Genomic DNA, 13067 nt, shown 5'->3' on the forward strand with positions numbered 1-13067 from the left:
GGAGAAGGGACCTTAAATATTTGCTGCATGAAGCTCTAAATTCCTGAACATGGTGTCTATTTCTGGCTGTTCCGGGTGCTCCAAAGTGCCTGTGCCCCGTTAGAGAAACGGGGTTGTGAGGGGAAGGGGGAGTGAGAATTAGACAGCCAGGTGCAGGCAGAACTCAGTGCGAACAGCGCCCTTTGTAGCTGTGCTCACCAGCAGCCCTGCAGAGGACCAACTGGAGACTGAAAAAGAAAAAGCAGGATTACCCTGGGTCTGTGAAAGCCCCTCTCTGCCAGCACTGCCACGGTTAGCCAAGGGGACACTGGACTCCCCGGGGGTGAGACATCGTTCCTTCTACCTTCCTGAAGCCCAGTGGTATCCCCAGAAAACTCAGGGTGTTGGGGATGGGACCGAGTGAATGGGGCCCTGCAGGGAGGGAGGGGGAGCCTCTCTGAGACCTTATGGTTCTGGCTTTGTCCTGAATGTGCTTTATGGAGCAGCGTCTCTGGAAAAGGGCAGTGTCTGGGGGGTGGCAGGGAGGGCTCGCTCCTGACTCTCAAGTTCAGAGGAGAAGTACAAAGGTCAAGAGGAAAAGGGGGGAGTTCGGTAGCTGCCTAGCATACACAAGGCTGTGAGTGTGATCCCCAGCCTGAGAGGAGGCAGGCAGGGGGAGCCAGGAGGGAAAGGCTGTTAAAGTGTAGGTTGCATTGTGTCCTCTCACTGCCCAAATCTTCCCAGTAACTTCACTTTGCTCACATGTGTTAAAGTCTCCCTTCTCTGTGTATTTCTGGAGACACAGAACAGGGAGTCTGGGTTGTCCTGTGATTCCTTTGGCCACATAAAGCCTTGGAGATGGTGACATGCTTTACAGGGACTGACTGTGTCAGCTCCCTGCCAATTGGAGCCCTTAGTGGCCAAGGTAGAAGCCCTGTAATTCTGCTAGGGGTGGTGAGTGGAGCACCTCAGTACCTCTAAGATCTCCTGCTGTGATAAATTGAGCAGGAGGCAACGCTTCAAACCAGAAGGCCTTCATACCTTGGACAGATTCAGCCGGCGCCATGAGCCCACACACTAAGGGCAAGCTGGTCCCATCCATCCGCCTGAGCGTCTGTAGTGTCAGAATGTTGTTCCCCAGGCTAGGGATACAGCAGCAAACAGGAAACAAACAAACAAAAAGACCCTGACATTACTAGAACTACCATTCTGATGCAGAGAGATACAGTGTCCTCGAGGAGGGCTAAGTCTGACCTTGTGCAAAGTGACAGGTGCTTCAGGAAGAGTTTAGGGAGTTGACAGTGGTGGGTCAGCTCTGCGCTACTTCTCAGAAGAAAGGGCATTTGAGGCAGGAGGGAGGCAGAATTTTTCTAGAGGATCAGGACCCCTGGTCCAGGCTTGCCGCCTGTCATCCTTCATGCTTATACTGTTCTGTCCCATGATCAGAGGTCACGCCTCTCCATCCATTTGCTGCTGGAACCCTTTCCAGTCTATAACCTCCTGCAGTGTAGGCCCTTCTTGTACACCGTCTTTCACGGCCCTTGCTCTCCAATTCGCAGAAGGAGGAAGCAGGTGGGAGCTCTGCCTGTGGTAAACAGAGCCCCACAAGGCAGGCGGCATGGGGCGACTCTTAACAATCGAGTCTTGCTAAGAAGTGGTGGCATGGCTTCGGCTGCAGGGATCTCTGCCCGAGGCTGGCACACTGTCAGCCAAGAGGACTTTGGCAGATGAAGACAGAGCAGCCAAGCCTCCAGGCACCCAGTTTCCCTTGGCATGGCATGGCCCCATCCTCCCCTGACCTCGTTGTTAAAGTGCAGGGCTCATCCTGCACCCCTCTTTCTAGGGGTCAACAATGGGGGAGCACTGAGGGCTGCAGGCAGGAGGGCCATCTGTTTATCTACGGGGCTCTGTCTCAAGTGAGTGGCAGAATCCATCACAGCCACTGAATGTGGCCCATAGGGATATTGAGCATCCCTGTTTGTGTTAAAGGAGAGCAGGAGAAGTGTTGGCTTGGTGGTTAAGCACGCGGGACCCAGATTCAGTTCCCAGCACCCTCGTCGTATTGTTCAGCACCTCCCATGATTCCAGTTCCTGGGGATCCGAGGCCCTCTTCTGGTCTCTTTGGGTACCTGCACCCAGACATACATGCACATACCCACCACACACACACACACACACACACACACACACACGGGGGCATACACACATACAAGTAAAATAATTTAGGGATGGGATTGGTCCGTTGACACAGCACTTGCCTAGCATTTATGAAGCCCTGAGTTCTATCCAGTGGGGCATAAACTAGGCATGGTGGCACACACCTGTAATCCCTGCACTCAGCAGGTGGCACTCACCTGTAATCCCTGCACTCAGCAGGTGGCGCTCACCTGTAATCCCTGCACTCAGCAGGTGGTGCTCACCTGTAATCCCTGCACTCAGCAGGTGGTGCTCACCTGTAATCCCTGCACTCAGCAGGTGGCGCTCACCTGTAATCCCTGCACTCAGCAGGTGGCGCTCACTGTAATCCCTGCACTCAGCAGGTGGCGCTCACCTGTAATCCCTGCACTCAGCAGGTGGCGCTCACCTGTAATCCCTGCACTCAGCAGGTGGCGCTCACCTGTAATCCCTGCACTCAGCAGGTGGCGCTCACCTGTAATCCCTGCACTCAGCAGGTGGCGCTCACCTGTAATCCCTGCACTCAGCAGGTGGCGCTCACCTGTAATCCCTGCACTCAGCAGGTGGCGCTCACCTGTAATCCCTGCACTCAGCAGGTGGCGCTCACCTGTAATCCCTGCACTCAGCAGGTGGCGCTCACCTGTAATCCTTGCACTCAGCAGGTGGCACTCACCTGTAATCCCTGAACTCAGCAGGTGGCACTCACCTGTAATCCGTGCACTCAGCAGATGGAGGAAGGAGGAGCAAAAGCACAAAGTCGAGCTCCGTTGGTAGTTTGAAACCAGACAGGAATACCCGAGACCCTGTTTCCAAAGTGAGAAGAAAGAGGTTGGGAGGATGGCTCGGCCACTAAGAGCACACGCCAATCTTGCAGAGGATCCAAGTTCGGGTCTCAGCGCTACCACTGTCACTGCAGCTTCAAGGCAGTCTCACAGCCTCTTCTGGTCTGAGGACACTACACTCATGTGTACCCTCCCCCCACACGTAAACATAGTTTAAAATTTTTAAATAAGGAGTAGAGGGATGGCTCAGAGGTTAAGAGCACTTGCTACTCTTAAAGAGGTCCTGGGTTCCTGGCACCTGCGTGGTGACTGTAGCTCCCGTTCCAACACCATCTCCACAGATCGTGGGCACCAGGTGTACACACATATGGCCCATGTCTATGCTCAGGGGGGAAATGCCCATAAAGAAGTTTGGGATACTGTTTCCACAGGCATCAGTCAAGCCCAAAAGGCTCTGGGCTAAACATTGAGTCCCCAGCAGCTCTGAGAGCCACTGTCTTCCCAGGACAGGCTTGTCCCCTGCCCTGGCCTCCTGCAAGGCTCAGCTCTTCATCTGTAAATGGTGAAACAGCAGAAGTGTACAGGACCCACAGACCTCAACCCCCTGGGAGTGCTAGCAAATAGGATTCCTGCTAACCCTCCTCCCGCCACGGAGCATAGCATCTCTGAGACAGTAGCCTCCTCCACAGGCAGGCAAGGCTGGGAGCCCTTGGAAATAGAGCGGCTCAGCCAGGGAAGCAGACAGGGAGCCAGCAAGTGGCTCCTTAAGGCTGTGGGCATCAGCACCTGGTTGTCAGCAGCTTAACAAGGCTAGGCTTCAGCCACAATCCTCCTGGGATTGGTTTCCAGGCCCCACAGCTGTGCTCAAGGGCTGGCTGGGAAACTACAGTGTGAGAACTTCTTTTTCATCTCCTTTCTTAAGGAAAAAAAACCCTTTCAATTCCCTCATGGAAACGCATTCCTTCACTGTGAAGTCTTCCCTACCCCATTTCCCCCAATCCCTCAGAAAGAAGGGGGGGTTGGGGGAGGGGGGGTGCTTCTTCAGTGAGGCTTCTAAAAAAGTCTCTGCTCATGGCAGCAGTTGGAGAACATGAGGGGGCAGACAAGAGCTGACGTAATCTACATTTATTAGCAGGGAGGAAAATTAATAAGGCATAACAGCGCAAGGCCCACTCCGTAGACCTGGGAAGCCCCAGGGACAGCTGGAGATCTGGTGGTCTCCACCCTGGCTGAGTCTTCAAACTACTTAATCAGTTGCAATCTTAGGTCGACACAGCTGAAGCGAGGCTCGACCATGGCCATTGTCTAATGTCCCAAGGACAAATACTTTCTCTCACTCGTGCCAAATCGAATTGATTGGTGTGGGGTGGGGGCTGAAGTTGTGTGTTGTAAAGGATTCTGAGGTATCTGGGTCCCTTGGGGTAGAGGGGCTGCAACTGACCCTCCACACTTTGTGGACAGACTGAGTCCCAAAACCCATCGCTTATAGCGGTCCCTTCCCAGTCTTCTTGGGAAGCTACTTGGGTAAGTAGTGCTTAGTCCTGATCTCAGGACCACAGAGGTCAGATCCAAGGGCTGCCTCCACGAAGTAAAGACAGCAACTGGCTTGGGTTAGCTGAGTTAATTGTCTGTTTCCTGAAAACTATTGGTAGATGCAGTCATCGCCTTGAACTGGCCAGTTGGCTCAGCCAATGCAGGTGATGTGGCAGGACTTTACACTCAATGTAAAGACTAGTGGTCACTTTGGTTAGCCCAGGATCGGTGGGCGAGATTAACTAAATATTTGGCACAGGACAATAAAATCCCCAAGTAGTCAGTGGAGTTGTCCCAACAGGATGAATCACTGTCCAGCGCTCTACCCACGACCTCTTTTGTGCCATCTCCTCATGCCTTGCCAACCCAGCTCAGTTCCTTCTCCCTCAAGCCTGACCTTGCTCCTCTTGGCTGAGAGGCTTTCTGTGGTAAGCCAGGTATTTCAGACAAACCTCTCTGGTCCTGACACACCTGCTCATCAGTTCCACCAGCCGACGTCTGCCATGGCACAAACACCAACCTGGCGGCTTCCCTTTTTTAAAACCAGAGATCCTGAGGCCTGATAAGGGGACAAGCTCACATGACATCACACGGGTGAGGGTGTGTGTGACAGATCCAGGGTGGCTGACCCTCACTGCAGGGGTTGCCTTGGGAAAATATATCCTGTAGAGTTGACCCCAGTTTTATTTACTCCTCAGAACAGCACAAATAACTTCTGAGGATGCCCAGGGAAGGTGGTCCTAAGCAAAGGCCTGAGTTGCCAAGAACTTGGCACATGAAGGGAGCCTGTTGAGGGTGTAAGGTGGGATATTAGAAGGTGGCCAGGCTATAAGAAAAGATGGTGTGTTATAAAATGTAGCGGGACTGCCCAGAGGCCCGGCCACCATCTTCTGGGACTGTCTCTTATCTCCAGACACTTGTCCCACTGAGCCAGAGGACATGTCCATGGGTCCCTCGTTTTGAGCTGCACAATCCTCTTTGTGGGATGCTAGCAGAGAAAGTAGCTCTTCCCTAAGACTCTTTGCTGTTGAGCAAAAAGACCTTGAGTGGCGGGGAGAGAGCTCAGGCTAAAGAGAAACAGCCCTGCCTTGAGCTCTGACCTGCCACTTCAAGCTAGACCTAGAAACCAGGTCTGTCTGGGTCTCTGTTTCCTCATTTGCCAAGTCAGGATTGAGAGGTTACGTCAGGCCCGGAGATGCAGCTCAGCTGGTAGCCACTTATCACTACGCCTTGGGTTCTGTCACAACGCTATGTACACCAGGTGCGGTGGTGCGTTCCTGCAATCCCAACATTGGAGAGGTAGAGACAGGGGGATTAGTTTAAAGCTATCCTCAGCTACATAGGGAATTTGGCATCACAAAAGGGCTGGGGGGGGGGAGGACAAGGAGATTATTGGTGGAAAAGGCTTGGTACATGGTAACTACCAACAAACAAGCAATGGAACATAGATTCAGGGCCTTAACTCCCACACCTCCTCCAGGAAGCCTCCCCTGATGGACCCTGCTCTGAGAGGACTTCCGGGATAATTTGCCCATGCTCTATACTGGGCGCCTTCACTCTCAGTCATGGGGTGCCCTCCTCCCTCCCATCAGTGTGTCCCCCTCCACCTTTGAGCAGAGGTCTCAGTGGGTACTGAACAAAGTGGCTAACAGGATCTTGCCCTGTCATCCCACCCACCCCCTCTGGCTTTCCAACCCCTTGTCTCCTTCGTTCCTAATGCTTCTGTCTCCACGTCTGTGGGGCTCTGTTTGCATGAGGGGAAAAGTCTTCATGCGCACACACAGCTCAGAAAGCATCCAGTTGCTCCCGGGCCGCCTGCCAGCAATTGAGTGACCTGCAGCTTCCTCCCCAAATCACATTCCACTGGCACGGATCTTGCCCCGCCTGACGCCAGCCTCCGAACTCGCCCCCAGAGCAAACATTTCCAGTTGGCAGCCTGGCCTTGTTTTTCTGAGGCCCTAATTCAGTCTCCCTTGTAGAAAACAGAAAACAAAACGCCGTGGGACCAAAAACTGCAACAAAATAAACTTTAAAAGGAGGGGGTTGGAGGGCGAGGGCTTTGCTCCAAGGCACATGGAAAAATATAAGCTTCAGGGGGTGCAAAGAGTTTTAAGAAGCAAACCCACATGCTGCCCAACACCCCTCCTCTGGTGCTGGCTTGGAGGCTGAGACCAATTCATTCAGGCTGCTGCTAAAGATGACTCTGTTCTCATTCATAGCCAAGCTGGGAGGACAGGAGAGAGAGATGAGGGGAGCCTGGAGGCTGTGAGGAGAGGGTGGTCGGGCTTCAGCAGGAGCATTTTGTTCCAAAGGGGAAATTACAGGAAGAAAAATAAACACAGGCAGCCAGCTTTGAAGGCCAGTGCGTGCAGCATCGGGGTGCTAGAGGGACAGGGTGTATGTGCGAGTGCTAGCGTGTGTTCATGCCTGTGGGCGCCGCTGGGTTTGCCTTCTCAAAATAAGGGCTGCTCAGTGGAAAGATGTCATAAGCCAGGCTTGGGCGGCCAGGGGATGGGCCAGCCAGGGAGGGCCAAGGCTGGCGCCCAGGCCTGCTCATGAGGTCAGGCAAAGGCCAGGTGTCAGAGCAAGGGAGTGCCGCCAAGGCCTGTTAGCCAAGGGCCAGGGCGTGTGGGGACAGGATTCTGAAGGTCAGTCTCGTGGGGGTCTTTCCTCAGGGAAGAGGGTGGGGGGAGGGCTCACAGCTTCACAAATGGATTTTGATTTGGGCATGTGGTGCTTTCCTGGGTCTTTAGGGGCATGGCCCTGGAGCTGAGAGACACTTCTACCCGTCCCCACCCTACCCCTGCCTGGTGAGGAGGCAGAAGATGAGCGAGGACAGAGAGGTGGTCAGCAGTCCATAGACTGAAGACAGACACAGATGCTGTCAGCACGCAGATGGCCAGAGCAACCACAACTATTATGGTCAGGAATCGAGGTGCTGCGAGCAGCCTAGACACTCAGGTGGAGGTTACCTCCTTTCCACCCAAGGCAGAGAGCCTGTCAAATGTTAGGGATCAGGGATGGTCACAAGAGAAGCTGAGCTGGTCAAGACAGCTGGAAAACTCTGAGGGAAGGTTGAGAGTAAATACACTCTTGGACCCAGGTAGCCTTGCCGTTTGCTGTGGTGCCAGCTCCTCACCCAGGGCAGACCCTGGCACTTGGTGGGGAACTAGCAAGATGGATGAGGTCTCAGGGTAAGAGCCTTGATGGGTTTGAAGCTGTAGGCACTGGGCAGGGCCAGCCAGGGTTGCTGGAGGAGAAATTCGCTCACAGAACAAGAGAAAAAAGCATCCCAGAGGGAAAGCCATGACAGGGCTGCCTGAGATGTGTCATCACGTGTGCTTCCTTGCCACTCATTCAGCCTGCTAGGTTGGATGGGCCTCATCTGACTGGCCAGCCTGGAAGCTGCTCTTGGTCCAGGATGAGGAATTCCTCCCTGGTAAGAGGCTGACAAGCTCTTTGCCCTGTGGCACTTCTTGGTTGGTCCTCAGACCTTAGGAACCTGAGCACTTGACACTTGCCCTCTAATAAGCCTCCAGCAAAGCAGTTAGCTAACGTGTCCAAAGGAGATTTTTACCCAAGTGAGTCTCTAGTGGCCCAGAGAAACCAGAGGCAAGAACCTGGAAAGTTAGTCAACAAGTTTGCAAGGTCACTGTATTGTTGGGATGCCCTAAGGACTATTTTTGTAAAATTTCTCCTTCTATCCACCTTATAAGCTCTTAGAATGACATGTTGTCCTTCTAAATGTCCTTCAAACGTCTCTTTTAAAATGTGTGTGAGCATGTGGAGGCTAGAAGTCAGTGCCGGCCTCTCCCTTGGTATCTCTACCCTATGGTCTTTTGAGACCGTTGTCTCTCGCTCAAGTGGGAGCTCACTGACTCAGCTGGGCTGACTGGCCTGGCGTGCCAGGGATCTGCCTGTGTCTGCCTCCCGAGTGAGCCGTCCTAACTGTTCTTTCCTTACTGGAAGGTGCCACTCCGTCCCCGCCCCCCCCCATGGTTTCTGAGGATTTGAACTCAGGTTTTCATGTTTGTGGAGCAGTCATTTTGCCAACTGAGCTATCTCCCCGGCTCCCAAATGTCTCCATCTTAGCACTTTGAACCCAAGGATTTTCTTTTTCTTTTCTTTTTCTTTCCCCCCCCCCTTTTTTTTGTTTTTGTTTTTGTTTTTGAGACGAGGTTTCTCTGGGTAGTCTCCTGGACTCACTTTGTAGACCAGGCTGGCCTCGAACGCACAGCGATCCACCTGCCTCTGCCTCCCGAGTGCTGGGATTAAAGGCATGAGCCACCACTGCACAGCATCAAGGATTTTCAATGTGCAAATAGTTCCATCCATCCAGAGGGACCTCCTTCAGGAGACGCCTGAGTCCTTCAGGAGATGCCTGAGTCCTCCAGGAGGTGCCTGGGTCCTCCAGGAGACGCCTGAGTCCTCCAGGATGGCGCCTGAGTCTTTCCACCCTGGCTCTGGTGGTGTGGGATAACTCTCTTGCTTTATAGTGTGCGGTGCTCTAGGCTTCTCTTTTCACTGACCTGGAACTAGGCAATTCTCCAGGAAGCTTCATTCCTTCCCATGGGAGAAGATACTTAGAGAACATATTTGTTCTCTCTGTGTTTTCTCTTCTTTTTGGTTTTCTCCAAGTGCTGTAATATGAAGGGTTTAGTCACTAAAATTACACCTCCCAGGAGCTGAGCTTCTAAGCTGAAGTTCTTCCAACAATAACATGAAAGTGTTTTTTAATATTACATGTGTTTATTTGAAAATATTTATTCTTTTTTTATGTGTATGAGTATTTTGCCTGCATGTGTGTGCACCATGTGCATACCTGGTGCCCATAAGAAGAGGGCTTCAGGGCTGGAGAGATGGCTCAGAGGTTAAGGGCACTGACTGCTCCTCCAGAGGTCCTGAGTTCAATTCCCAGCAACCACATGGTGGCTCACAACCATCTATAATGTGCTCTGATGCCTTCTTCTGGCCTGCAAGTGTACATACAGGCAGAGCACTGTATACATAATAACAAATAAATCTTGAAGAAGAAGAAGAAGAAGAAGAAGAAGAACAAGAAGAAGAACAAGAACAAGAAGAAGAACAAGAAGAAGAAGAAGAAGAAGAAGAAGAAGAAGAAGAAGAAGAAGAAGAAGAAGAAGAAGACGGCTTCAGATGCCCCAGCACTGGAGTTACAGACAGTTGCAAATTTCCGTATGGGCATTGGCAATCGAACCCAGATCCTCTGCAAACAAGTGCTCTTACACCGAACCATCTCTTCAGCTCTATATTACATTTGAATGTAGCCAGGCGTGGTGGCACACACCTTTAATCCCAGCACTCGGGAGGCAGAGGCAGGCGGATCACTGTGAGTTAGAGGCCAGCTTGGTCTACAAAGCGAGTCTAGGACAGCCAAGGCTACACAGAGAGACCCTGCCTCAAAAAACCAAAAACCCAACCAAAGCATCTGTGTGTGCTGGGGGTGTCCGCACTGGCACTATAGGACAACTTGCTAGAGTCAGTTCTCTGCTTCCACCACGCGGGTTCTGGGAATCAAGCTCAGATCACCAGGCTTGGCAGGCAGTGCTGTTCCATGCTGAGCCATCTCACTGGCCCGGGGTGTGTTAAAATAAAATACATCAGGCAAACAGAAAGCACTAGGAGATGCTGTTGCCTGTCTGCAGATTTCTTTGTACCCGGGGAGTTTCTGACAGTTGCCCTCCAAATCCTGTCTTTGTGATATCCTTGGTATGAAACAAAGTCGGGGCAATGTGTGGTAATAATGCCAGTCATTCCAGTGCTGTGTCTAAGTGCTCCCCAGAGCCCCTTGCTCCCACCTCCTGTTCCTGACCCCCTCTTTCTCTGCTTGTTTTTGAGTTCGGCTCCATCCTCATCCTCCCCTGAACTCTAGCATAGTTTGATCTGTTCATTTGTGTCTTTTTTTTTTTTTTTTTTGGTTGCTCCACATTCTCCCCAGGGACAAGGCCCTATTTTGCAGCGCTACCTCTGACAGCCTCGTTCTTCACGGACTCTTCATTTAGAAGGGCAGAGGAAGACCCTGGGCTCCAGCTTCTCTCTTCATGCAACACGGATTATGAGGCAGCCACCTGAGATGCCTCTCTGTGCTGAATATGGATCCCAAAGAGTTCTTGTGAGGGAGAGGAGCAGCAGGAGGGTACTGCATGGTGCAAAACTTCGCACCTGCTCCAGGATGTGGGCAGGGCATGGCCACCTGGAACCCTAAACCCCTCCCTACCCCATCGCAGAGCAGCAGAGTTGGGAAGGGTTCAGGATGCCTTTGGTTAAGCATTAGATCATGCCAACCTCCCATCTCCAAGACGCTAAACATCTGGCCGAAACAAGAGCAGTGTAACCGAACATCTGGATACTCGCTCCGCACAGCATGGAACAGCTGCACGCTTGGCAGCATCTGCGTGAGTAACTGGTGGGGGTCTCTTCTGTGTGCTTAACATCACATTCATGCTTTTCCTTTTTGCCTTGTAACCAAAAACCAGACCCAAACTGGTTTAAATTTTAAAAGGGAAATGCTTAGCTTACTGGCCTGAGGAGCTCCAGAGCGTGGTCGAGGTTGGCTCTGGGAAGGTGTTAATCTAGCCACTGAGTGGAATCCCTATGGACTCTGTTTCTTTGTTTCCTGCTGCACTGTTCCCTCCCCTCACTGCCCAGACAAGGTCTCCTGGGTGGTCCCACAAGGGCCACCAGAAGCCTGCTCTTGTCCCCATCAGAAAAGTAAGATCAGCCGGGCGTGGTGGCACACGCCTTTAATCCTAGCACTCGGGAGGCAGAGGCAGGCAGATCGTTGTGAGTTTGAGGCCAGCCTGATCTACAAAGCAAGTCTAGGACAGGCAAGGAAACACAGAGAAATCCTGTCTTGAAAAGCCAAAAAAAAAAAAAAAAGAAAAGAAAAGAAGGGCCCAGGGGTCCCGCTCAAACTAAGGCACCAGCCAAGGACAATACAAGCAGTAAACTTTAAACCCCTACCCAGATCTAGCCAATGGTCAGAACATTCTCCACAGTTGAGTGAAGAGTGGGATATGACTTTCTCACATACTCTGGTGCCTCACATTTGACCATGTCCCCTGGAGGGGGGGACCTGGTGGCACCCAGAGGAAGGACAGCAGGTTACCAAGAAGAGACTTGATACCCTATGAGCATATACAGGGGGAGGTAATTCCCCTCAGGAACAGTCATAGGGGAGGGGAATAAGGGGAAAATAGGAGGGAGGGAAGAATGGGAGGATACAAGGGATGGGATAACCATTGAGATGTAACAAGAATAAATTAATAAAATAAAATTAAATTAAATTAAAAAAAGAAAAGAAAAGAGAAAGAAAAAAGAAAGAAAAGTAGGATCATATTTATCCCAGAATTTCTTGCAAAAGCCTCAACATCTAGGTCACACCTTCCTACAGATACAGTCTTTCTTATCAGAGGGTAGTGGGCAATGGCTTATTGTCTGCTCCACTTGAGAGGTACACCTCCTGCCGGGCACAGGGGTGGGACTTGTGAGGCATGTGAGGAACAAAGGGCACAACTGAAAACACCACTGGAGGGCATGAGCTGACTCTGCTCTTCTTTTTAATTTTTAAAAGTTTATTTAGATAGTTTGTTTGTTTGTTTGTGGGTATGCATGCAGCACGGTACATATGGAGAGATCAGATGGCAACGCACTGGAGTTGGTTCTCTCTTTCCACATGTGGGTCCTGGGGATTGAACTCAGGTCTTCTGGCTTGGTCGCAAGTGCTTTTATCCACTAAACCATCCTGCAGGCCTGGCCCTGGCCTTCTACAGCCCTGAGAGTGGTGTACCACCTTCTGTTGTGTACCCTGGTTGTGCCATTTGTTTCCCTCAGTGCCAGCCCTGACTACACAGCAGACAACGCAAGACTTGCTGACTTGAAACAAGAAACATTTGTTGTGTGGAGGTTTCTGTAGGTCAGGGATCTGAGAGTGCTTTAGCCAGGAGAACTGGCTTGAGGTTTACGCGATCTGTGGTCCAGATGTCATGGCGGGAGGGGGGCTGGGGGGCTGGGGGGCTGTTCAGTCATCTGAAGGCTTCGCTTGGCTGGCAGACCTACTTCTAAAACAGCTGTTGGCAGGAGGTCCTGGTCCCCAAAGGGCTGCTGATACACACACTTCATGGGATGGTAGCAGACCACCCCCAGGCCCAGAGCAGATGATGTGAAAGAGAAGGGACGAGCCACGCCACCTTTTGTGCCTCTTAAAAGTCACACCCCATCACTCTGCTCCTGTCAATTAGAAATGAGTCGCTAAAATCCAGGTGTACTCTGCCTTCTGAAAGGAATGCTTAGGAGTTTGTACACCTCTTTAAAGGAAATTACAAAATGGGTGAATCCCTAAAGGTGGCCCGAGGACGCGGTAAGCACATACGTGTAATCCTAGAGATAGATTGCAAGTTCAAAGCCAATTTGGGCTACGCAGTAAGACTCTGCTTCAAAAAGTGGGGAGAAGCTGGACTGGGGCTCATTGAGTTGAGGAATGCTTGTCTGGCATATGAAAGGTCTGTGTTCAGTCCCCAGAACTGTAAAAACAAACAGAACTCCCAAATACTTGAATTACGGCTTCTTTACTTCCCA

This window comes from Acomys russatus, chromosome 13 (genome assembly GCF_903995435.1).
Source record: "Acomys russatus chromosome 13, mAcoRus1.1, whole genome shotgun sequence".
Lineage (NCBI taxonomy): Eukaryota > Metazoa > Chordata > Mammalia > Rodentia > Muridae > Acomys > Acomys russatus.